A 23,516-nucleotide genomic window follows, 5' to 3' on the forward strand; every position below is an offset into this window, starting at 1 on the left:
AACCTAGATCTTACCCGATGAAAATTTGTGAGGATAAACTTTCTCTCTATATATGAGGTGATACCATGAATTTTTTTCCAATGCATAGCTATTAAAAAGTGTCGAATAATCAGCTTTTGGGGGGCATGGGGGCAGCAGTATCCAGAGAATCTCATTTTGACATCTCAAAAAGGAAAGCAATAGAGGTTATGGAAGACACTGCTCTGCAAAGGGTCCATTATTAGATATTGAGAAAGACTCCCAGAGGGCTTGTGCTGCATCTTGGTATTTATTGAAATTTAAGCTACAACTAACGGGCTGGTTAATAACAATTCATGCAGTTGTCAATCTTTTTGACCAGTGTCATCAATATTTCACACTGCCAAATAACAACAATTAAGAGGCAAGACCAGAAGAAGCACTTGGGGCAAAAAGTGTTTCTAACACCATAATGAAATCGACCACATAGAATAGACATTTCCAATGTGAATTCTATGGAAGACTTTTCTGTGGCTTTCTTTTTGAAACATGATAAATCACTGTTCTTTATTACATACTAAAGCGCTGATTCACCAGGCAGATTGTATTATTTGAGTGCATAAAATTCAACTAAAAGTGGTTCCTTGTGCAAGTGAAAGATTAACTCCCAACAGCATAAGAAGTGATTGATAGTAGGTCATTGCAAAATTCTACTTCATATAAAACAATTTGGTAGTCTATTGAGGAAAAAAATAAAAACAAATAAAAAACCTCAAGTATCTCTGGTTTAGGTCAAATTAATGTATTTATCATTGCTCTCTACATGAAAGATTATCAGAGGTAGAACTTATTTTACATCAAAGTATAATAGAAAGAATACTTAGTTTCAGGAAGATTTGAGTTCAAATTCTATTTCTGATATTTCTTAGCTGAATCCCTCTGTTCTTCAATATTTTATCTTTAAAAGAAATAATGCAATATTTATACCCCACTGGTTGTAAGGCTCATGTTTGTAAAACATTTTATAGACTTTGAAGTACTATATAAGAATAAAACACAATAATAATAATACTAATAACACTAATAATAATAATAATAGTGCTTCCAGTATTGCAAAGCACTTTACCAAAGTAATCTTTTTCTCTCTACCCAAAATAACACTAAGTTGTAGTTTTATTATCATCTGAATTTTACAGATGAGGATGTGAAGCAAACAGAAATTAAGTGATTTTCCTAGGATCACACAGAAATTATTGTTAATATTATCAATGAGTATGGTCATAGTAATAGTAGTAATTTGAAGAACACGTTTTTCTAAAAGAAGAGAGGAAAAACGCATTATTATAATTCAGTCAATAAGTTAGTGAACACTGGATATCTTCAAATGTTATTTCAAATTCAAGGTGAGGATCACTATTTGAACATTTTAGATACAAAATGTCAGTACTAAACTGAACAAAAATTCTTACTTCCTTTAGAATGTAGACACTTGAGAGTGTTGTAGTACTGTAGTAACTGATCAGGATGTTTATATGGGAAAGAGGCAGATTCCAAATTTGTTCTACAGCTTTTGGTGAAGTTTTTAGAAGTTTTTTGTATATTTCATGTGTTTCAGATGCTTAAATATTTATATAAGAACTTGGAAATTATTCAACAGTCCCCGACTCTTGTTTTTTTTTATTTATTTTTTTTTTTGAGGAATAACTTACTAAAAGGCATTCTTTCTGACTTCAATCTCTTGCTTTCCCACCCTCCATCTTTTCTTCACATGAATGCAAATGTAATATTGTCAAAATATGAAACATAATCATCTCAGTGTACTGGTGAGAAAATCTCCAGTGGCTTTCTATTACCAAGATAATAAAAATACAAAAAATTTTGGAAGATTATTAAAGCCTCCTTTAATCTGTCTCCATTTTTATTTTTCTAGGCTCTCCACAAGCAGCCAACTTTTGGTTGTCCTGCTATCTATTCCCTGCTTTTTCTCTGTCCTCTCCTTCTTCTAGGCATTTGCCCAAGGGACCCTGTTTTGGATTCATTCTCTTCCCTTCATATGTCAAACCATCCTATTCTTCCTCATATTGCATCTGTTACATATAGCTTTTTCTGGCATTTTCAGATGAAGATGATGCTTTTCCTTCAAAATTTCCTGGAGAATCCCTCTTCTTTACCATTATTTCAGTCCAGCTAACCAACTTATTTCACATAATAATAAAATACCAATTGCTTATTCATTCAGTTATTTAGCTGAGGGAATTGGGAAAATTGTCATTATCTAACTTGAATTCATCCTTTCAGACTGTTTTCAGACAACTCTCTTTTATCTACCTACAATTCTAGCCATATTAGAATATTCTCCTTCCTCTGTGTCTTTTCAAAATCTGTCTTCTATGCTTAGAATGCCCTGTCACTTAGTTTCCATTTCTTAATATCTTTACTTTCCTTCAGGTCTCAATGAACATAATCTCATATAAGATCTTCCTCAATTCTCCCTTTTGTCTGCTTTTCTATTACTCTGTATTCGTTTCAACTACCTTTTGTGTTTCCATTTGTGTGTAAATATGTGTATGCACACATTGACATGGAAATACAAAAGGTAATTGAAATATACAATTTTTTACACAGACACACAAATGCATACATACACATTACATTTTCTGAAGTAGAATTCATGATTTTTTGAGGACAAAGATTGTTTTATGATTTCCTTTCTACTTAGAATAGTGCCTGGCACATGGTAGGGTTTAATGTTAATTAAATCAGAAATAGGTGTATCTGAGCTGTGCTTTGAGGAAAAATCAAGAGGCAAAGAAATATGTTCCTAACATCAACAATGGCCTGGGTGGTTATCACCACCTCAAGAACCAAAATGTCATATACAACACCTGAACTGTAAGGAAGCACAGGATTTCCAGAAGGTAACTATATTTTTCATAGTTTACCTGAGCCTGATTCTTTGAATACTATAAACATTTTGATTTATATTTTTCTCCCCAGACACCTGAGATGAGATTATTTAGTTTCTAATTACTTTTTGGTCTATTTACCCCTAACTTTTTGTTAAATGTAATTTTTATTGCATTGTGATCTGAAAAGAAAGCATTTACTATTTCTGCCTTCTTGCATTTAATTTTGAGGTCTTTATGTCCTCATATATGGTCAGTTTTTTTATAGGTTTCATGAACTGCTGAGAAGAAATTATACTCCTTTCTGTCATCATTCAGTTTTCTTCAAAGATCTATCATACCTAATTTTCCTAATATTCTATTTACCTCTTTAATTTCTTTCTTATTTGTTTTGTGGTTTGATTTATCTAATTCCCAGAGCAATCCAGAATCCAGAGCAATGTTGAGGTCTCCCACTATTACAGTTTTGCTGTCTATTTCTTCTTGCAACTCTCTTAATTTCTCTTTTAGGAAATTAGATGCTATACCACTTGGTGAATATATGTTTAGTTTTGATATTGCTTCATTGTCTATGCTATCCTTTAGCAGGATATAGTTTCCTTCCTTATCTCTTTTAATGGGATCAATTTTTGCTTTTGCTTGATCTGAGATAAGGATGGACAATCCTACTTTTTTTACTTCACCTGGAACATAATAGATTCTGCTCCAGTCTTTTACCTTTACTCTGTATATATTTCTCTGCTTTAAATGTGTTTCCTGTAAACAACATATTGTAGGATTCTGACTTTTGATCCAGTCTGCTATCTTCCTCCTCTTAATGGGAGAGTTCATCCCATTCACATTTATAGTTAAAATTACTAATTCTGTATTTCCTGCCATCATATTATCCCCAGATTATTTTTTCCCTTGACCCTCCCCCCACTTCTCCAGTATTAAACTTATGGGTCCCATGAGGGTAATGCAACTCTCCCTCTTTAGGATCCTTCTCTCCTCCCTTTAAATCCCTTCCCTTTTCTTGTACCCTTCCCTTATTACTCTTTTCCTTTTCATTTTTCCTCTCCCACTTTTTAATGAAGTGAGAGAGAATTCTCTTTAAAACAAATATGTCAATTATTTTCTATTTGAGCCAACTCTGATAAGAGTAAGATTCACACAATGTTCTTCCCCCTCTCTAAATTCCCTCAGATATGCTAGGTTTCCTTTACTTCTTCATGGGATGTAGTTTCCCTCTTTTTATCTCCCCTTTTCCTTTTTTTCTGAAACTATCCCCTTTCCATTTCTACTTCCCTTTTTTATGTTATATCAGTAAAATCAAGGTATACATGTGGTCTTTATGAATATCCACAACAGAAATACAGTTCTCAAGAGCACCTTTTACCTTTTTCTGCTTCTCTTGAGTCCTATGATGGAAGTGGCTCTGCCCAGGGAAGCACAGTTGCACTGGGGAAGTTCTATTGCCCTAGGCCGAACCCCCCCACTGTACAGATTATAGGCTGCCTCGGGCTGCACCTCTCTTCTCCCCTCAACCTTCCCTTCCCCCCCCCTGGCCTTGTAGATTTCTAACTGCCCTGGCTGTGCTACAGAATGCAGTTGCACAGTTGTGCTGGTCTATGCAGAGTTACTCCTGGTTTTGGGTGGGTACAGCCAGATCCTGTTAGGGTCTAATGTTTTTAGAGTACTCTGTACCTCTGGCTCTAATCTCTCTGCTGGTCCACTGCTTTGTAATCAAGGCAAAGCCATAAGCCTATAGCAGAGTTATCTCCACTACTTTTCCAGCCACAGAGGCTACTACCCCTGTCCCTGGTCTCTTCAGTACGCCAGTCTTTCCTATCTCCCTTCCTGTACTGGTCTGTTCCTGCCCCTCAGTACAAACCTGCTCTGGTGGTCCTCCAAATTATCTTTGGGTGATAAGTCATTGTACCTTTAATCTTTGTGAATTTCACCAGTCAAGCGCTATTTTTGAGGCTGAATTCAACAGTTGGTGGAGAGGCATGAGAGGAGCTTAGAAAGTCACATGTGCCTTCTCCACTATCTTGGCTCTGCCTTAGCTCAACATTCATAGTCTTTTATGTTATATATAGTTTTATTCTCTTGGAAAACTAAGTGACACAATGAATATAAAGAAGGACTGGATTCCAGAAGATCTGAGTTCAAATCTGGCCTTGGATATTTTTTTTTTAACTATGTGACTCAGAGCACATCATTTAACCTCTTTTTGCCTCAGTATCCTCATTTTAAATATCAGATAATACCTCAAAGTTTTTGTGAAAATTAAATAAAGTACTTAATATAGTGCCTGTCACATAGCAAGTGTTTTATAAATATAAAGTATTGTTATTAATGATATTGTTATTTTGAATTATTATTATTATTATTATTAATACTCTACCTCATTCTCTAAATTTTATTCTTTCTGATAACCATTGAGATACATGGCCAAGTCTGTGACTTCCATTTGTGTATATTAGCTATTTTAAAGTTGGAAATCATTGGAGTTTGGAGAAGACAGGACCATATATTCATAGCATCTACATTGCCAAACCTTTCTGTTGCTTCCAGATACTTATCTGGTTCCATTTGATTAGTCAAATGCAACCCCATCTCAGAATCCATAGTCCTTGCAATATATTTGATTGCTGAAACTACTTAATTGAGTTTTATAGGTAATATTATTCAGAGTACATATGCAATGAAGTTATAGCTAAAGAGGACTGGCACTGAATAGTTCTAACTTTTTGTGATTGAGTCTAGGGCAAAGTTGAGGACCAAATCTATTTTCTGACCTAGTAAAATAGCTTGAGTGTCTTCTCAGAATTGAAGTCATTATAAATGTTTCCCACTTTATCCTCTATTTGACAGAGGAGAAAAAATGCCATTTAGCTTGGAAATTGGTAGAGATACAATATAACTTCTTTACAAATTATATTTCTGGATTTATAGATAAAATTATTTTATACTGATTTTTTTATTTCTTCTTATATGTAACCATTATTTGAAATTTTTTGAGAGTCAATTAATACAGTTAAGACATTTAATATTTTAGTCACATGCAAAGGACTCTTACAGGGAATCTACTAGTTTTTTTAATAGTTGTAGAATCAAATTTGTTTTGAAATTTCTATTATGTTGATAAAAATTGGCAATTCCTGGTGTTCTATAATCAAGAGGAATATTAGAGGCAAGTTCCTGGGACACTAGGTTTTATGGTCTTTTTAAATATGTTCGTGAGATGTCATTGTTCTAATACTGAAAAAAATGAATGTGAACGTTTATGTTTCTAAAATCAAAGTTCATATTTTTATTTTAATTATGTAAGTGATATTCTTTGGACATCCTCAACATTATTGAAAGAATTTTTCATTTGATATTTTGGATTTAGTTTGAAATATTACATAAAAATTGTCAAACTATGCTGAAACTGTCAACATGAAAGGGCAGATTATTCCATTATTTACATATAATTTAGACAATTTTGACTGACTAGTTGTTAAAATCTATAATTAGTTTGTTGAATGTATGGCCTCAAATACAAGCATTTTTCTACCTTGATTTAGTGATCCTGGACTTTTATTCAAAATTCCAAGAAATAATATATGCTTCAGAACTAAGATTAAATAAAGAAATTACAATCAGTTCAAGCTGAATTAGATTGTACTGTTCTACTTTTAAGTATGGCAAACTATAGATAATGGGGTAAATACCATACCTCTATTTTCACTGGTATAGGGAATGTCGAAGCAAAACTATGTACTTCTCTGTACACTTTATAATCTGAATAGTCTGAGATTTTAAGTAATTTCCCAGGAGTCACTAATTCCAGTTGTTGGCTTTGAGGACAATGTTCTATCCACCCTGTCTATAAGATTTCCTTTCTTTTTGTAGATTTTTTTTAATCTACATCATTGTTTCTTTGAAATATCTATGATTATCTGTATAGTCTTAGCTTAAACCACTCTAGTGACTTACAGTCAGAACTGTATGACAATGAAAAGCTCATAGACCATAGAACATTTAATAAAGAGTGATTTATTTACTAATTTAAAATGTTTTCATTAAAGACACATCCTTTAAATGTGTGGGAGCAATTTTGAGAATATGCTGTATTTGACTTTGGTTGAGTACCTAATGAGAAAGATTCAGGAGGGAGGATTCCATCAAGAGTAAGAAGAAACAATTCCTTATCCACTATGAAAAGAAAAGAATGTCAATGATACCATTCTAAGTCTCCTCACTAATTAAATCTCAATTCATTCCTGACTAACATGGCCTACATAAGTACCTATACTGCATATATGGCATCTTTATAGGACTGGGCAAATGTACACCTAAGTATGTCTCCATGCAATTTTCATGCTACTTGAAAAATTGCATTAGAAACCTCTCAGAGACATTATCAGAGGTGTCAAAATGTCAGTCTCCTTAATACCTTGAATCCAGAGCACTCAACAATAATTGGGGAATAATTAACAAATAAAATAAAAATAACAAGAAAACTTATATAACATTACATTTTAAATCTGTAGGTACTCATCCAGAAAAGATCCTTATATGTGAAATATTCTTATTTGAGCTTGATACCACTGTTCCTAATGATATTATTTCTAGTTCCTTATTGGGTCAGAACTCTGGAGAAGCACACTTGAGGCTAGGATTCTTACAGCAAGGTGTTAACTCAGTGGAATTAATAAAACAATGATTATCTAGTTTAACATGGCGATTAATTAATTTCTCTAGTGCAGTATGATTGATTTAATCTTACAACAAATAAAGCTTCCCTAGTGATATAAGGATTGGCTTATAATCAGTATGATAACTTGATGTAATTGTAATAGTTCATAAACTCAGCCACAGAGAAAAGACTTGACCAGCCTCATGATGGCTCTCCTGCCTTCATCACTTTTCCATTAAGACCAAGGACTTGGGCTGGTCCTGAGATCCTCCAGAGAGCTAGTCTTGGTCAATTTCTTATTTTATAGATGAAGAAACGGAGGCACTAAATGATAAAATATCTTGCCTATGTTCAAACCTGGAACTTGAACCATATTCTCTGATTACAAATATAGAATTTTTCACACCATACTCTGATAAGAGCAGATTTTCTCAGCATTATCCAAACTACTATGCAGAGTATGGGGAAGAGAGAAGAGAAAGGAAGTTAAGACCCAGAATATAGATTAAACCTGGTTTTTACATATTCTCATTCACATAAAGCAATTGGACTTAGGCTTCATATACACTGGTTATTTTGTCTCAAAAAACTGGACTTCCAGGTTCCCTAACACCAAGTTTTCTTATTCTATTGATTGCACACATAGACTCAACCCTATAACTCCACATCAAGGAAAAATTTCTGGGGCTCCTAAGTTCTTGATTCTTTTCCCAAAAGATTCATGTGACTATTCTGCTATGCTCTCTCAACCTATTTGTCATATTACTGTAAATCCTGAAGGCTTTATCCCTCTGATCCAATATTTGATATTAACTTTAAAAAAGTGTTTCTGCCAGCATACATTTTCTAAATGCCAGTGATCAGAAAGTACTTTGCTCCTTAAATAAACTCTGGGATCTAATTGGAAGCTTCTGGTAAAGATAATTAGTCAATAAGCATTTATTAAGCAAAACATGTGACAAGAAATTTGCTAAATGCTAGGGATACCAACAAAGGTATTCCACTAAGACTTTGGAAGCTAAGGTAACACTATAAGAAACAGTCATGCCATTTTAAGTCTTTGTTTATATGAAGTTTTTTTTTTCAAAATATATGTATAGATAGTTTTCAACAATCACTCTTGCAAACAAGGGTTCCAAAATTTTTTCTCCTTCCTTTCCCTCTAATCCTCCCCTACTTGGCAAGTAATCCAATATATGTTGAACAGGTGCAAATATTCTATATATATTTCCACAATTGTCATGCTGCACAAGAAAAATCAGAACAAAAGAGGAAAAACAATGAGAAATAAAACAAAATGTAAGCAACCAACAACAAAAAAGTGAAAATACTATGTTGTGATTTTTTTTGCAAAGATACTGGAATGATTTTCCATTTCCTTACGAAGTGATGCAAATTGGGTTAAATGACTTTTTCAGTGTCCTACAACTAGCAAGTGTCTGAGGCCAGACTTGAACTCAGGAAGTTAAGCCTTCAGGATTCTAGGCCAAGTATCTTTGCAAAAAAAATCTGAAATGGTATCACAAAGAGTCAAAGGCTGCTGAAAAATGGCAATGAGGAAAACAGAAACAAATTTTTAAAAATTAATTGTCAATTGACAAGGCTAAATACTTTTGAGGCCATCTTAAATTTCAGTCATAAAACAAATAACATTTTTAACATTTTCCCACTGTATCAATTTCTTGTAAACCTGCTTTATAATATGCTACCACTCATTCATAAGGATCATTTCATTGAGTCACCAATAGTGTAATAGAATGTGGTTATATATATATTTTTTTCCATTAAGCCTTCCCTCCCCCTCATTTTTCTCCTTACCTATCTCTAATGGAATGTCCTAGAAAGGTGACTACTTAAATTCCTGCATCCTCTTTTCTTGTGACAGGAATACAGGAAGAAAAATAAAACTAGATTTAAAGTTTTTATAAGCATAAGATACTTGCACTGAGGTAACTATTCTCACAAATGGATGTTGGCAACTGTTTTGCATTGTATATGATATTAAAGAGTTGCTTAGGGAATTGAGAGATTGAATAATTTTTTTTTTTTTTTCTGGAAGCAGATAGTTTTTGTCAGAGGAAGGATCTAAAACATGTCTTCATTACTCTGAAGCCAAGTGAAAACTGTAAGAGCCACATGAAAATGACATGGTTAAGATACTGTATTCATTCTATAACTAAAGAACCCACTACACATAAAGGGGAAAAATTGTAATAGCCAGTATTTGAATACTAGCAACATAGAAAAACTTAGTTCTTTTTGATTGATTATTGAGCATAATGCTTTTTAACTCATTCAAGATGGCTAATGAAATTATGAACACCAACATAGTGACCATTGAGAAAACAATCATCAATGGATATTTTGAAATTGAAATTATTTTCTCCCCAATTCATATTGCCTCTGTCATTGTAGTCACTTCCAACTGAGATACATTTGACTTTTTTCTCATTCAAATACTCTTTACTTGAGACATATAACTATATGCCTTCAGGAGTGGAGGATAGGAAAGTGGAAGAAGCACTAAACATGTCCCCATTTGCCAAAGATCATTTCTCTTTTTTTCCCCAAACTTTGCCGTTGTTTTTACCTTCATATGCTTGTATCTTTATGTAACATGAATTAACAGCTATATGTTCATGTGTCATGAATTGCCTACTAAATTGTAAATAGCATAAAGGAAATGGTCTTGCCATGGGCAGGTAGGGGAAAAATCAGTAGTTCTATAGTAGATAGCATGGTTCTGTTTGCATTTACTAGGGATAATATGAAAATATCTGTCATAAACTTAATTCATCAAACTCTTCAAGATACCATACTATCCATTGAATTGTCCTTGTACTAAATGAGCTTCCATTCTAGATTCTAAGTGGGGAAATATAGAGGTTAGGGTTATTACAACCGTACACAATTAATCAAGTGCAATGCCACAGAAACTAATTTCAAGAGAAAAAGAGAATTAGCATCTGAGGACTTCCAGAAATCTGTGTAGAAATTGGCTTTTGATCTGCATTTTAAACAAACCTAGAAAGATGAGAGGAAATGTGACCTATTGTTTCTTAAGGAAGAGTTTTTCAAATACACTACTTCTCATTTCCCTACTTTTCTAATTCAATTACCCAGACTAATCCTAGTTCCTCTGATCCCACTGAAGCACCTTCCTTGGGAATCAAATTTATCCTCTAATCCATACCACTTTGCTTAGTTATTTCCATAAGAATTGTTATCTTGAAATCTGTATCAATTAGCATCTTCTCTTGCCTGACATCAATGAATGACATGAAAACTCCCCAGGATTATAAAGAAACACAAATTGCAAGTTTATGAGAAAATACACACACACACACACACACACACACACACACACACACACATACACACTATGGCTACACATATCTTGCATGTTGTCAGTTTTCTTTTAGAAGTACTTTACTGATTTTCTGATATTTTAAGCCTTTTTTTCTATTTATGCTTGTAGATAAATTTCCATTATTTTTTATTATAGTTAAGAGTGTGCATTGTGAATAAAAAATACTTCTAGTGATTACAGAATGAAACCCCTTGTCACTTTCTACCTCCTGTTTAAATATCATTATGTTTCCATTTACATTAATTGTAAAGAAATAGGTTAGGCTATCAAATATAAGCAGTGACTTAATAATACTAAAGTAAATATTAGCATTTATAACAAATTGCCAGCCTCTTGAAAAGCTGCTAATTCATGCCAATCCCCTGACCCTTCCCGATATAATCACAACTAGTGTGATTTAAAACTATAATTTTGTTCAAAAGTTATTGTTTATATTGTTGGTTCAATGGGTACCACACTGGCAAATAGCCATATTTAAGATTGGATTTTCTTTTTACTTTTTTTTTAAAGCTTTTATTAAAAAAAACATGCATAAATAATTTTCAACATTCACTTTTGCAAAACCTTATGTTCCAATTTTTTTTCTCTCTCCCTTACCCCCACCCCATCCTTTATATAGCAAATATTCCAATATTTTAAACATGTGCAATTCTTCTTTGTATAATTCCACAGTTATCTTGTTGCATAAGAGAAATCAGATCAAAAAGGAAAAAAAAAATAGAAAAAAATGCAAGCGAGCAACAGAAAAAGTGAAAATAATATGTTGTGATCCACACTCAGTTCCTACAAGTCTCTTTCTGGGTGTAGATGACTCTCTTCATCACAACACCATTGGAACTGGCCTGGATCACCTCTCTCTTGAAAAAAGCCATGTCCATCAAAATTGATCTTTATATAATCTTGCTGTTGTTGTATATAATGATCTCTTGATGCTACTCACTTCATTCAACATAAGTTCATGTAAATCTCTCCAGGCTTTTCTGAAATCATCTTGCTGATCATTTATTATAGAACAATAATATTTTATAACATTCATAATTTTTTCATTTATTCTCCAACTGACGGGCATCCACTCAATTTCCAGTTCCTTGCCACTACAAAAAGGGCTGCAACAAAGATTTTTGCTCATAGGGATCCTTTTCCCTCTTTTATTCTCTCTTTGGGATACAGGCCCAGTAGAAGCACTTCAGGATGAAAGAGTCACAAGATGACATTTAGATAGTCCTTTGGGCATGGTTCCATATTGCTCTCCAGGATGGTTGGATCAATGAACAAATCACCAACAATGTATTAGTGTCCCAGTTTTCTAACATCTCCTCCAACATTCATCATTATCTTTTCCTGTCTTCTTAGCCAATCTAAGAGGTGTTTAGTGGTACCTCCAAATTATTGACTAGATTTTTTTAACTAACTAGTGATCAGCAGGTAAATATCATAAAAATCTTTTTTGGGTGATTAGAAAAAGATAATTCAGTTTTAACATAGAAAATCAAGAATTTCTTTCATATTTCTCATCTACAATTTGATATAATGTGAATATAATATATATTTACCTTCATAAACTAAGAATGGAAAACTTATAGCTCTAATATAATAAAATGCATAAATTTAAATTAAACCCAAACTTTTGGATTTTATACTTTAGTAAGATTCCATACAATTCTAGTTAAATTTTTAAAAATGTCTTTCTTATATCAGCATTTCTGAGTGTGTATCTCTTCATTCTCCACTGTCCTGAAAACTATTCCTTGTAATAAAAAAGAAAGAAGGCCCAGAAAAATAAATCAGCCAAATTAAATAATTTTAAAAAATCTAATAATGTAACAATGTTCTATAACCATCCCTTCTTTTAGTTTCTAACTTTAAATAAATTTTATTAATTATTTATTTTTACATCAACTATATTCACCAACATATCCTTTCTACCTTCCTCACTCCAAGAAAAAAAATAGCAAAAATAAATGGAAAAGTTTTTTTTTTTTAAACAAAAAAATAACCAATACACTGGCAAAATCTGAATTTTATAAACTATTATATAACTATGGTCCCTATACTCTGCCAAGAAGTGATGAGGCTGTTTGATAGAAGTTTAATTATATATAACAATATTCAGTTTAGATTTTGAACTATTTGAGGAAATTACCTTTTGCTTCTGTTTGTGGCCAGAGTACTTCGCACAATGACTCACACATAGTAAATGCTTAAGGAATATTGACTGACAAATTATGTCATTATTGTCTAATGCCTTTCAATTGAAGCAATTGTATTGTTTTTCATATGCATATTTATGTATATGTATATATATATATATATATATATATATATATATATACATATATACACATGTATGTGTTTGTGTATAAAATGAATGTATATGTAATGTAACAGTAATAGAATACTGGACTTGTTTACTATTATTTGTTTAGTCATTTCCTAAATTTTGGATAATCCTTTTATTTTTTGTTTATATATATATATATATATATACACATATATATATATATATATATATACACACACACACACATATATATATATATGTATATATATATATATTATGTAAAGATTAAAGTCTTTGCATCCCTAGATGGAAAAATGATATTTATAACTCTTGAGAACTGTATCTGTCACTGGGACAGACAGAGAGGGGCATCACGTGTACTGATTAATTGTCAAGAACAAATTAATATGCCCAATTAAATACCAAATTAGAAATTCTGAAATTCAAAGGAGAGATTAATTAAATTGAAACTAAGAAAACTATTGAACTAATAAATAAAATTGAGTTGGTTCTATGAAAAAAAAAAAGGTAAATCTTTGATTAATTTAATTTAAAAAAGTAAAGGAAAAAATCACCAGCATCGAAAAATAAAAGGGTGAATTTATGACCAATGAAAAGAAATTAAAGCAATAATTAGGAGCTATTTTGCCCAACTGTATGGCAGCATAGTTGACAATCTAACTGAAATAGATGAATATTTACAAATATATAAATTGCACCAACTAACAGAAGAGGAAATAAATTACTTAAATAATCCTATTTTAGAAAAAGAAATTGAACATGCCATTAATGAGCTCACTCCCTAAGAAAAAATCTACTGGATGGATTTACAAGTGAATTCTACCAAACATTTAAAGAACAATTGATTCCAATACTATGTAAACTATTTATAGAAATAGATTTAAAAATGAGTTCTGCCAAATTCCTTTTGTGAAACTCACATTTAAATCAAAAAGAAATAAACTAGAGAAAAAAATTACAGACCACTCTCCCTAGGAAATATTGATGGAAAAAAAATTAAGTAAAATATTAGCATAGAGATTACAGCAACTTATCAGCAGATTCTCATTCTCTCTCTCTCTCTCTCTCTCTCTCTCTCTCTCTCTCTCTCTCTCTCTCTCTCTCTCTCTCTCTTTTCAGGATGGGGTTAAGTGACTTGCCCAGGGTCACACAGCTAGGACTTGTTAAGTGTCTGAGACCAGACTTCAACTCTGGTCCTCCTGAATTCAGGGCCGGTGCTGTATCCACTGCGCCACCTAGCTGCCCCCTAGATTCTCATTCTCAATAACATATGAGATGAATCAAGGATAACCATTATCATCACTATTATTCAACACTGTATTCAAAATGTTGACTTTAGCAAAAAGAAAAGAAAAGAAAGAAATTAGAAAAGGCAATGAGGAAAGAAAACTATCATTTTTTTGTAGATGATATGATGTTATACTTAGAGGATCCTTGAAAGTTATTAAAAAAAAAAACTACTGGAAATAATAAACAGTTTTAGCAATGTTGTGGACTATTAAACAACCAAACCCACTGAAATTATCAGTGTTTCTATATATTACTGACAATGACCATCAGCAAAAGATAGAAAGAGAAATTAAATTTAAAATTACTATAGACAAATTTTTAAAAATCCAGGGCTTTACTTTCCAAGAAAATTCCAATAATTATATGAACACAATTATAAAACAGTTCTTATACAAATGAAGCACATCAATTACTCATGGATAGGCAGGGCTAATATTATAAAAATGATATTTCTGCTAAAATGGTTTACTTGTTCACTACTGTATTAATCAAATTGCCAAAATTATTTTATAGAAATAGAAAAAATAACAAAATTCATCTTGAAGAACAAAAGGTGAAGAATATCAAGAGAATCTATGAACAAAAAATATATATATACATACATATATATATATATATATATATATATATATTTATAGATTTATATATATATATAAATCTATAAATATATATATATATATATATAAATATAAATATAAATATATATATATATATATATATATATATATATATATATATATATATATATATATATATGGCTTAGCAGTACCAAACTTAAAATTTTATTATAAAACAGCACTCATCAAATCCATATGGTACTGACTATGAAATAGAATGGTGGATCACTGGAAAAGATTAGATAAACACAACACAACATTCGAGGCTTATATCAATCTAGTATTTGATAAATCTCCAAAGTCCAGTTTCTGGAAGAATGCACTATTTGACAAAAATTTCTGGGAAAACTGGAAAATAATATTAGAAACTTGCCATAAACCTATGTATCAAACCCCATACAGAATGAGCAAAAATGAGGATACTATAAACAAATTAGGAGAACAAGGGATAATTTGCCTATCAGACCTTTGGAGAAAGTAGGAATTTATGACCATAGAAGAACTAGAGAATATTATGAAAGAGAAAATGGACAATTTTGATTGTATCAAATTAAAACATTTTGCACAAACAAAACCAATTGAAAAAAGATTAAAAAGGAAGTAAAAAACTGGGGAAAATCTTTACAGCCAATGTTCCTGTAAAGGTCTCATTTTTAAAATATGTAAAGAATGTGTCAAATTTATAAGAATAGTCCCCAAATGATAATTGGTCAAATGTTATGAACAGACAGTTTTCATATGACCAAATTAGTCATCTGTAGTAATATGAAAACAAATGCTCTAAGTCATTATGGATTAAAGAAAAAATAAATATAAACAACTCTATGGTATGACCTCACATCTCTCAAATTGAGAAAGATGACAGGAAAAAGATCATGAATTTTGGAGGGGGTGTGGGAAAACTGGTACACTAATGCATTGTTGGTGGAGTTGTGAATGATCCAACTATTCTGGAGAGCAATTTGTCCAAAGAGTTATGAAATTATGCTTAACCTTTCCCAGCAATGCCATTACTGCTTCTGTGTCAATGAAATCACAAAAAATGGAAAAGTACTTAGATGTGCAAAAAATTTGTAAAAGCTTTTTGTGCTAGCAAACAATTGGGAAATGAGTAGATGCCCTTCAATTGGGGGAATGGGAACAAGTTGTGATATATGAATATAATGGAATATTATTGTTCTATAAGAAAAGATGAACAAATTGATGTTAGAAAGGCTTGAGAATATTTACATGAACTGATGCTGAGAGAAACAATCTGAAACAGAAATATATTGTATACAATAATAACAAGAATATGTAATGATCAATTGTGAAAGACTTGGTTCTCAGCGGTTTAGTGATTCAAAGCAATCTAAATAGATTTTGGACAGAAAATGTCATCTGCATTCAGAAATAAGAACTATGGAAACTGAATTTAAATCAACACATTCTATGATCACTTCTTTTTCCTTTATTGAAAAATCTTTCCCATTGTTGTTCCCTTTTGCTCTTATTTTTCTCTCCCAACAGGCTTCAGTAAAGCAATATTATAAAAATAAATTGTAAAATTAAATATTTTAAAAGTATATTAAAATTAAAATTGAATTGCACATATTTAACTTAGATTACTTCCTATCTTGGGGAGGAGAGTGGTAAGGGAAGGAGAGAGAAAAATTTGAAACTCAAACTTTTATAAAAATGAATGTTGATAACTCTTTTTACATGTATTTGGAAGAATAAAATACTATTTTTTTAAGATAGAAAAAAAAAAGTTTGGGTGAGGTTGGGCCAATTCAGAGGTGGGGTTTCAAAGTCTGACACTAGAACCTGCAAACACATTTCATTTCAGTCTCTTTGAAAAAATTTTGGTCAGCTCTGAGACATAAAATAAAATAGCTCAAATTGCTGTCTGACTAGGTCTCTGAGCAAAAATAAATAAATAAATAAATAAAAATAGAGGGCAGGTAGGGACAATGAAGAGTATGTTATGAGTTTGAGTAGAGTAATTTCATGATATGTTAATGTTTCTGTAAGAATTGTTTTCAGGATAGTGAGGGGAAGAAATGAAGAATACCAGAAAGGCAGTTAATTGAAGTATTACAGGGGGGATTTGATAAAAATCTGGTAGCATTTTTGGCAATAGGAAGAAAGAGAAAAGGATGGGTCTGAGAAATATTTCAAGGTAATTTATGTATTTATGGATAATTTCCATAGTCAGGCCAGTACCATTGCAGGAAAACACTTGAACTATTTGTAAATACTGAAGAATTAATTTATCTGGTAAGACAAGAGTAAATGCAAATAATGTTGAAAAAACTTTTTGTTGAATGCCCCTTCCTTTTAAAATGATCCTTTTCATCTATTAAGTAAACTTTTGCTTTAGAAATTCTCCTTGTCACTATGCCCAAAAAGTTGTCAAACTGTGCATACCCTTTGACCCAGCATTGCTGTTATTGGGATTATATCCCAAAGAAATACTAAAGAGTGGAAAGGGACCTGTATGTGCCAAAATGTTTGTGGCAGCTCTTTTTGTTGTAGCTAGAAACTGGAAGTTGAATGGATGTCCATCAATTGGAGAATGGTTGGGTAAATTGTGGTATATGAAGGTTATGGAATATTATTGCTCTGTAAGAAATGACCAGCAGGAGGAATACAGAGAGGCTTGGAGAGACTTAAATCAACTGTTGCTGAGTGAAATGAGCAGAACCAGAAGATCACTATACACTTCAACAACAATACTGTTTGAGGATGTATTCTGATGGAAGTGGAAATCTTCAACATAAAGAAGATCCAACTCACTTCCAGTTGATCAATGATGGACAGAAATAACTATACCCAGAGAAGGAACACTGGGAAGCGAATGTAAATTGTTAGCACTACTGTCTATCTACCCAGGTTACTTATACCTTCGGAAGCTAATAATTAATGTGCAACAAGAAAATGGTATTTACACACATATATTGTATCTAGGTTATATTGTAACACATGTAAAATGTATGGGATTACCTGCCATCGGGGGGAGGGAGTGGAGGGAGGGAGGGGATAATTTGGAAAAATGAATAAAAAAAAATAAAAAATAAAAATAAAAATAAAAATAAAAACTTGCCCAGTGGGGGAAAAAAAAAAAAAAAGAAATTCTCCTTGTCCATCCTCTTAACATGTCCCATAAAGGATTAAATGGAGACTTAATCAGTGATGATTTCATTGATATATTAATTTCAAGTAACAAAATCATCTTAGTCTTTGCGGATTAATATCTTCTCATCATGCTCTCATCCCCCCCAAAAAAATGACTTGTCTATGCTTACATTTATATTATGTATTAAGGACCAAACTTAATTCCAAGTCTTCCTGAGTATCATCCACTATATCATGATGTATCTTAATATTTACTATAAGCAGTCAAAATTGTAGAATAATTTTATTTATACTAATCTCTGAATCTCTTCTTGTTTTATATATAATAACAAATGAAATCATAAATACTGAAACTTGACAGCTGCTTGTGTCTATTTTCTGGCTTAAGTGTCAGCCAGGACTCTGGGACATTTTAATTACTTTGTATCAACACTGGAAGCCAAAATAAAAAGGATTCATAATTTATGAACTAGATTGTCAAATTTTAACATTATTAATTTATTTTTGAAGGGTTTTTTTTTTTATCTTGGAAACAATTACCCCAATATGTATTTCCCTGAAGAAAAAAAAATAAGTAGATTTCACAAGGTAACAATATAAATGTTCAAACATTGTTGTATAAATAATAATCCTATTTTAAATACTCAGAAAAAGAAAAAATGTCTACATATGGCCTTTCTTGTATCCTCAACTGAGAACAAGAAATTCAGATTTACTCAGAAAGATAATTCCCTTGAAAAGAAGGACTGTTTTATTTATTTTTTTGTATTTTTACTACTAAGCACAATCCTTGGCATAAACTTTATAAAGGCTTACTGATTGATTGAATGCTTCTTAAAAATAAACAAAACTTGAAGCCTAGATTTTCTACTCTAAGACTTAGAGTTCTATCAGGATTATTTATAGGTTAATGTCCCTCCTGCTTTAACTTATTCTTTAAATATATACGAAATGATCTGCCCAGGTTGCATGTACCTTCGGATTCTAATGTTTATTGTGCAACAAGAAAATGATATTCACACACATGTATTGTACCTAGACTATATTGTAACACATGTAAAATGTATGGCATTGCCTGTCATCGGGGGGAGGGAAGAGAGGGAGGGGGGATAATTTGGAAAAATGAATACAAGGGATAATATTATAAAATATATATATATATATATATATATATATACTAAAAAATCAAAAATAAATAAATAAATAAATAAATATATATACGAAATGAGAAGTGACATTCCAACTTGATTATAGTTATTCTAACAAAAAGCCAGTATTAGATTGAAGTCAGAAAGGCCTGAGTTTAAAAAAAAAACTGTGAATCTGAGAGTTCCTGGAACTCATTTTCTTCTTCTTTTTTATGATCTGTTTTAGACATTGAGCTAGCAGTGGTAGTGCTGAGACAAAGGTTATGAACAATTTGGTTGTCCTTTTGGCATAGCTCCAAATTGCTTTCCAAAATGGTTGAATTAATTCATAGCTCCATTAACAGTGCATTGGTATCCCAATTTTCTCATATACTTTCTAACATTTATTATTTACCACTTTTCTGTTTGTTTTTTGTCACATTGACCAATGTCATAGGTTTGAAGTAGGACCTCAGAGCTGTTTTGATTTGTATTTCTTTAATCAAAAATGATGTAAAGAAGTTTTAACATATCCATACAAATAATTTTAGTAAGAGATCTGTGACTTAGAGGTCTTTTCCAGTTGTAAATCCATGATCTATGATAAAAAAGGAACAAACATCAATAAGAATAAGGGAAATAAATCTATCTAATCCTAGCCAGATCATATAACAACCATTGGTTTTAAATGAAGGAATCATCATTTTAAAAGCAATATATTTGTCAAAAATGTCAAATTTATATTCTTATGTGGAAAGATCTAGAAGAAATGAAGACCTTGTGTAGCAGTGATCAAAATACACTAAGAAGACAAATGGAATTAACTCCAAATGCTTCAATATATCAGTATACCTAATAACCTATTGGGTTAAATAGTGGAACTACAACATGGCCAGGAATTTGGAGATGTGAAATTTGTCATTATTTAATTTAAAGCAATTGGACAAATAATTAGTTAGATTTTTTTTCAACTCAATTGACTTCAATAAATATTTATTAAGCCTATACTATGTATGAAGAAGTATAGTAAATTGAAAGATAAAAGTAAACATGTCTTTTGACTTATGGGTATCAAATATACTAATGGATGAATACTGAATATGCAGTATTAGATACATATGTAATATCACTAATCCAGGCTTCAGTTAAATTTGTGAGTTGAGTTTAATGACTATTAAAATCTCTTTCATTTAATTAAATTTTCTTTGTGTTGTGAAACTCTTTTCCATGATAAGAATTATGCATTAGAAGAGATGCGAAGAATCTAAAAAATACAAAGAAAATAGGAAGGAAAAGCAAAGAAGATAGGAGAAGAAAAAAAATGCATTTATTAAAGTCATAAAACATGCATTCCTATTCCAATCCAGAGGGTGCTTACTACTTTTATAACCTTTACAATGAACAGTCAAAATGACTACTCTTTAGGCCTCTTTATTAATTCATCAATCTAGAGTCAGAAGGGACCTCTGAGGTCTTTGAGCAAAAATTCCAAGTTTTAAAGGTGAAGAAATTGAGGGAAAATGATATCAAATAATTTTCTCAAATTGGGATTTGGATGGAGCATTTTTAATCCAAGTATTTTGAGTCCAGTGCCAGAAATTCTTCAACCTATACATGTTTCCAACCAATACTATTGGATTTAGTATACCAAGAAGCCTGGATATAAATCTTAATTATAGTAATTCTGTTAAAGATTTTCAATCTTCTATATTTGAGATTGTAGATTTTTAGTGAGGGTTAAGATTCTCAAGATCATGGAGAGACTCTGAAGTCACAAAGGGCTATTGATGGACTTTGCTTAATAGTATCTACAATATGGTTATAATTTAAATTGGGAATGATGAAAAATTAAAAACTATTACAAACATTCCTGGAGAAGAAGTTTGCATCATTATATATTTAAAATTTAAAATAAAATTTTATTTTTCCCAATTATATATTAAAACATTTTAGAATTAATTTTTATAATATTTTGTTTCAATTTTTTCTTTGTACTTCCATTGCTTTCTTTTTTGCAAAAATGGTTGACAATTTGATATAGATTATACAAGTGGATCATGTAAAACATTTTCATATCAATCACAGTTGTGAAAGAAGAACTGAATCAAAAGAAAATAAACTATACCAAAAAAAAAAAAAAAAAAAAAACTTAAATGAAAAAAATACTTTAACCTGAAGTCAAAGTACATCATTCTTTGTCTAGATGTGCATCATTGTATTGCTGAGAAGAGGTAAATCTAGCATAGCTCATTTCACAATGTTCCTAATAATTTTGTACAATGCTCATCTTGTTCTATTCAGTTCATGCAACATCAGCTCCTATAAGTCTCTCCAGGTTTTTTCAGAAATCTGCCTGCTCATTATTGCTTTTTTTTCATTTAATAATATTTTATTTTTCCAATTACATGTAAAGCTAATTTTCAATATTCATTTTCATAAGAATTTACCTCCTAATTTTTCCTCCTTTACTTTCATGCTCCTCAAGATAGCAATCAATCTGCTATAGGTTGATCCTTTTAAACATTTCCATTTTTGTCATGTTGTGAAAGAAAAGAAAAAAGAAAAAAAGAACACAAGAGAGAAACTACAAGAAAGAAAAGGGTAAAAATACTATGGTTCAATCCAAAATCAGTCTCCAGAATTTTCTCTCTGGATTTGATTGGTATTTTCCATACCAAGTCTATTGGAATTGTCTTAAATCACTGCATTGCTGAAGATAACCTATTCCATTATAATTGATCACCACATAATCTTGTTGTTATGTACAATGTTCTCCTGGTTCTTTTCACTTTACTCAGCATTACTCCAATTATTTTTCCAGGATTTTCTAGAACCAGTCTGATCATCATTCCTTATAGAAAAATAGTATTTCATTATGTTAATATACTAAAACTTACTCCAATTGATGGACATTCCCTCAATTCCCACCACTAAAAGAACTGCTGTAAATATTTTTGCACATGTGTGTCCTTTTCCCTTTTTTATGATTTTCTTGTGATATATACCTAACAATATTATTGCTGAATCAAAGGCTATGCACAGTCTTATAGGCCTTTGATTAGTTCCAAATTGCTTTCCAGAATGCATCAGTTCACAGCTTGGTGATTTTTTAATGCCTCTTTTGCCCTCTGATTTCAGGACATCAGGGTTATTTTCTTTGATAGTTTCTTGAATGATGTTGTCCAGATCATTTCTTGATCTCTTGAGCCCTTTTATTCTGATAGTATTTCTTTGAGAAGTGTTTTGTATTTTTTCTTTTCTTTTCTTTTTTTTGAATCTAATAGGTTCTTAATGTCTTATAGAGTCATTAGGTCCTGTTTGCCAAATTCTAACATTTAAGAAGCTGTTTTCCTCAATACATTTTTATACTTCTCCATTTGGCCAGTTATATTTTTAAGCCATTGTTTTCTTTTTCCTAGTTGTTCATTCTTCCCTCCCACCATAATTATATTGCATCATTCTCATTTCATTTTCTTCCACTTATATGAATTTAAAGCTCATTTTTAACCCTTTCATGAGTTGTTTGTTTTCTTTTTCTTTTCTTTCTTTTTTTTTTTTTTTTTTTTTTTTTCTGGGCTTGAGAGCATGTCCTGTTTTTCTTTGGGGATTTGTCCACATGAATTCTGATAGTATTGTTTTCTTCTGAGTTTTGGTTTGATCTTCTCTGTCATCATAATAACTCTTTGTGATCATTTATTTTGTTTTTGTTCATCTTTTTTTTTTTTTTTTTTTTTTTTTTCTTTTTGGGAATCTTTACCTTTTTTCTTAAACTTAAGCTCTATTCCCGAGGTGAAAGGAGCTCTAAATAAGGTTTTTTGTTTGTTTGTTTTTATGCTCCTGAGGGAGGTAAGAGAAGAGAGGCAACTGGTGCTTCTGCAGACTGTAAGGGTCTGAGAGCTTACCTCACACTGAGTAGTCCTACAAATGGTGTCTGGAGAGTGCTGAGGCTGGTGGGATATTTCTATTTTTCCTTGAGTTTATACTGTAGAATGTGACAATTTGGTTGCTGGACACTTCCTGTTGCCCAAGACTATCAGGAAGCATGTGGCAAAGGTTTGGTACTGGTGCCTCCCTCTTTCTTTAAGTATCTATAGAGCTACACTGTAGCAGGTGGAGATTGGAAGTTGCCTCTTTGCCTGGGATTAAGCTAAACACTTTAA

This window comes from Sminthopsis crassicaudata, chromosome 5 (genome assembly GCF_048593235.1).
Source record: "Sminthopsis crassicaudata isolate SCR6 chromosome 5, ASM4859323v1, whole genome shotgun sequence".
Classification (NCBI taxonomy): domain Eukaryota; kingdom Metazoa; phylum Chordata; class Mammalia; order Dasyuromorphia; family Dasyuridae; genus Sminthopsis; species Sminthopsis crassicaudata.